Consider the following 4,849-nt stretch of genomic DNA (forward strand, 5'->3'; position numbering starts at 1 on the left):
GTTTTAAGAAATGTGATTATCTGCTTCTGAATAAATCTGAATAACAACTAAGTAAACAATGCGATAATAAACTCAAATGAAATAGCATACAATGCCCATCTTTTTTTCCCCTAGAAGGTCTAACATAGCTCCTAGAAATTAATTTCACTCTTCAGCTGTGTATCTGCAAAGAACTTCCAGAATATACTTCATGATTGGAGGAATTAATATGTGAAAATCTACATGTGGAGCCTGAGCTGGGCCAGTGCTTATAGCACATTCACTTCACTGACAGGGACCTAACACTTTTCAGAATCTCACACAGCCCTCATGTCTTAGAGCTTGAGATGGAGAAGAGACCTTCTTATGGGCCTGCCAGGCATCCCCCCACCAGGCACAGAAATAAAGAAAAATCTTGAATTTCTCCAAGGGAAATTGCAGATATCTAGCTAGCCCTAGGAAGTAAATAAGCAACTTGATAAACAAGATGGTAATAGTAACTTAAAACAATAGTCAAGGAAGTTAGAGTCAGGAGATGTATTGTTCTCTATAGAAACTAAAGACAACATCTTAACACATTTCCTTGAATTGTTTTTTAGAAATCCAGATCCCCACCAAATTGTCCACTGGAATGCAGACCTCAGGTAAGGAGGAACAGATGACTAAATTCTGACCACCATTCTTTGTTACGAATTTCATCCTGAGGGACCTGGAGAAAGCACACCCACCCACAAGCCAGAGCTATTCTTTTCTGCTGATCCCAAATTTTAGACAAAGCATCACCTTTTTAACCAATTACAAATCAGAAAATCTTTGAATCTACCTATGAACTGGGCCCCTCTACTTGTTTGAGATATCCCACCTTTTCAAGTCAAACTAGTGTGTAATCTCCATGTCTTGATTTATGACTTTGCCTGTAAACTCTGCATCTCTGCCTTTTAAACCTCCATCTGAAAGCCATTTGGAAGGTTGAGACTTAAGCATTAGCTGCCTGATCCTCCTTGCTTGATGGCCTGCAAATAAAGGACTTCTTTTTTCCCACTGCAAATCCCAGTGTGGATATCTGGTCTCAGTGTGTTGGACAAACAGACTCCAGATCAGTTTGATAAGAAACTTTGTCAACAAGAATCCCATTGCCTTCTCTATATTTGTGAAAATACCAAGTTTAGTATTTGGTAATAATTTATAATGTGCATTATTTCTGTAAGTAATTGTAAAAATGTAAGAAATTTTATCAAAAATACATAGTCTTTTACCTAACATAAAGATAAACAAACTCTCAGTTATTTTTTGGAATAAAAAAATAAAATTTGGCAAACTATTTTTCTAACTTAATTTTAACAGTAAGAGAGTTATGTTTTTCAGATTTTGGAATGAGTTTTTACATTTCTATAGCTTTAAATCTAAAAATAATGAGGCATAAATTAGTACTGTACCACATTATAATTTTTAATTACTAAAATGATAATCCCGGTTTACCAATAAATGGTTAAATGTATTCCAAATGCTTTGTTTAAGAAGGCAAGAACATAGGCAATGTATTTTTAAGAGATACTGCTTTCAAATATTTTAAAATATAATAAATTTCAATGCTTTAAAAGGTACTTCGGTAATCTCTTACACAGTATTCAAAAAGACATTTATTCTCTTAGAAATATCAGTGCTACTGTAATGATCATTTAGTTCAAATCCCTACTTTTTTTAGGTTCAGGAATTTAAGTAACATGGTTACTTAACCTTATACTGATAAAGGGTTTTGAATGCTCAATTTGTATCTAGGATTGTAGATTCCATAGTCCAATTTATTTTCAGTACATAAGGTAGTATGGGCAAGATTCTCCTTTTTATCTCATCTTAAAGACAGGTAGAAGCTTAAAGTTTCAAATAATAAATGACCAAAGATAAATAATGAAGAAACTTACAATTGTATCATCCAAAATTTTAAGTAAAGCCTGAAAAATAAACTTTATTTATAAGAACTTTTATAATATGCCAGGAACTGTGACAGATATGTTTATTTCATTTGTCAGTTTCAGTAACATTATACACGTTTTCTTTTTTTTTTTTTTTGAGACAGAGTCTCGCTCTGTGGCCCGGGCTGGAGTGCAGTGGCCGGATCTCAGCTCACTGCAAGCTCCGCCTCCCGGGTTCATGCCATTCTCCTGCCTCAGCCTCCTGAGTAGCTGGGACTACAGGCGCCCACCACCTCGCCCGGCTAGTTTTTTGTAGTATTTAGTAGAGACGGGGTTTCACCATGTTAGCCAGGATGGTCTCGATCTCCTGACCTCATGATCCGCCTGCCTCGGCTTCCCAAAGTGCTGGGATTACAGGCTTGAGCCACCGCGCCCGGCCCTTACACACATTTTCAGAGAAGTAAAAGAAAAGAAAAAAACACAAAAACAAAAAAACCTGTAACAGTATAACACTGCAGGGTTCTGATTTTCCCAAGGTCATTCCTTTCTTAAGTGGCATATTTGAAATTTGTATTTACGTCTTTCAGATATACTCTATATGATTGCCACGACCATGTTAATGACAGAAATAATCTATGGTGACTTGTATCAGATCATGCTGGATGGTTATGAAAATATGAGCAATCCTACACACACGTTGGTTTAATTTCACAAATTTGTACCACTTTTTCTAAGTGAATGACTTCCATTGTAGGTAAAGCTTCCCACATAACACTTGTGAATAATAGGTCAGTTATCTCCCCAGGAAGTTCCCCCAAGGAATTGAGAGTGACCTGTTTGAATAGATTTCCACAGTCATCACTTACCGGTTACATCAATTAAAGACTGAGTTCCCTTAAACACTTGAAGGCCTCATAACCACTCCTAAGTTGCACATCACTACAGTTTCTATAAGGACTGGGCAGAAACAAAGTACCATGAAATTTGGTTTCTTCCATCTTGGGATAATGACCCAGCTTTTGGCAAGAGTCTCAAGTCTGGCATGTGTTGGTTGGCCTCTGCATCAATAGCAGAATTATTTCCTTTATGTTCAGCTGATGATCATGGATGTGTCATGAATTAGTAAGGTGGTGAATCCATGTAGTGATTGTGGCTACTTGGACAATGCAATCTTGATCAGCAGTATAATTCTAGCTAGTTTCATCAGAGAATGTGCACTTGGCATTGCTATATACAAAAATGGCTGCAATAGTTCAATTAGCAGCCTGAATTTGTTTTCACACTACATGGCACCAAAGAAATGTGTCTTTAATCTGACAGTCCATAGTTTTTCAAGTGGCTGGTTAAATCTCTAGCCTTTTGCAACAGGTCGAAAGTCAGTGAAAGTATAGCAAGGTTTATCAAGGGTAGTATTTGACTGATCCTGGGAATGGCTTCAGATCTGCTCACTGAGTTGACCAAGCACATCTCTTTTGAGTTTGGAACAGGTGGCAGTGAGGTTGAACACCTGCGGAAGCCTTGTCCACACCATCAGCTTTCAGTTTAGCAGTGCCAGTAAATCAGGTTCAGGTATTTTGAGAAATCTCAGCTACATGGGACTCATTGGGTGGTTGAGTAGACAGCTTTTCTTCTGGTATTGGAATGGGGAATAAAGTATCCCCTTTGCCTTTTGCCATGATTATACGTTTTCTGAGGCCTCCCCAGCCATAACTGTGGGTCAATTAAACCTATTTCCTTTATACATTACCCAGTCTCAGGTACTCTTTATAGCAGTGAGAAAATGGACTAATACAGAGTCCATGACTAAAAAGACAAGGTGTGCTCAACAGACAAGGTGTACTCAACAAGCCTCTCTTGTCAAGTGGAAATGGCATATTTATCCTGCCTACAGCAGAATTTTGGCTTTACATGAGAAAGTGGCAGCTCTACCATAGTTTCAGGAGGGACTAAAGTTAATAATGACATAAAAGTACCATCCCAAGGGTGGATATAGATTCTTGAAAAGAAAGTGTTGTTTATAATTTCAAGAATCCCCCATGTGAGACCTCTATTAATCAGGAGATACTGATTGACAATGTCCCTCACAGGGTCTCCCCACCATCTGCTCTAATTCCTACTTTATTCTGAAGAGCTGAGTCTAATTCTTGTTCTTGGAGAAAGTGTCTTGAGGCAATTTGGCCAATTTTTCTGGTCCTGCAAGGTCACCATTGGCTCCACAGGGCATCAGAGATATAGTTATCAGCATGGGTGTGGGAAAGAAGTATTGACAAATGTTGTATGAGGAAGCTGTGGGAGATGAAGCTTTCCTCTACTGTTTGCAATAGACTTATTGGTATGGGTAAGAGAAATGGTGATCAAATCGTCATCAGAACCCTCTCAGGAGGATAGAAAACCAACCAGTTTGGAGTTAAAACAGAACATTGTCTTTCACAGGGAAGACTCACAGGGCAATTCTGAAAGGCAAAATATTCATATTTCATGCTCACTTTGGCAGCACATATACTAAAACTGGAACAATATTGAGAAGATTAACATGGTTCCTGTGCAAGAATGACACAAAAATTCATGAAGCATTCATATTTTTACTGAGACAGGGTCAATTCTGCACATATCAATATTAATCTTGAATGTAAATGGGCTACATGCCCAAATTAAAGGGAACAGAGTGGCAAGCTGGATAAAGAAGCAAGACTGAATGGTATGCTGTTTTCAAGAACCCATCTCTGATGCAATGACACCCATAAGCTCACAGTAAAGAGGTGGAGACAAATCTGCCAAGCAATTTGAAAACACAACACAGTAGGAGTCGCTATTCCAATTTCAGGCAAGATAGATTTTAAAGCAACAAAGATTTTAAAAAGACAAAGATGAGCATTACTTAATGGTAAAGGGTTCAATTATTTCACTTCAGATTATGTTCTCAAGGTTCATCCGTGTTGTGACATCTGTCAGAATTT

At 37.9% G+C, this 4,849-nt stretch overlaps 1 non-coding gene across 1 annotated transcript; it reads left to right on the top strand.

Moving 5' to 3' along the window:
• The first annotated feature begins 4,370 nt into the window (after positions 1-4,370).
• Positions 4,371-4,477, top strand: LOC111545176. The gene has a single exon (XR_002732363.1). It is a non-coding gene; the product is annotated as a U6 spliceosomal RNA (small nuclear RNA).
• The last annotated feature ends 372 nt before the right edge of the window (positions 4,478-4,849 follow it).

This window comes from Piliocolobus tephrosceles, chromosome 2 (assembly GCF_002776525.5).
Source record: "Piliocolobus tephrosceles isolate RC106 chromosome 2, ASM277652v3, whole genome shotgun sequence".
Taxonomy (NCBI): Eukaryota; Metazoa; Chordata; class Mammalia; order Primates; family Cercopithecidae; genus Piliocolobus; species Piliocolobus tephrosceles.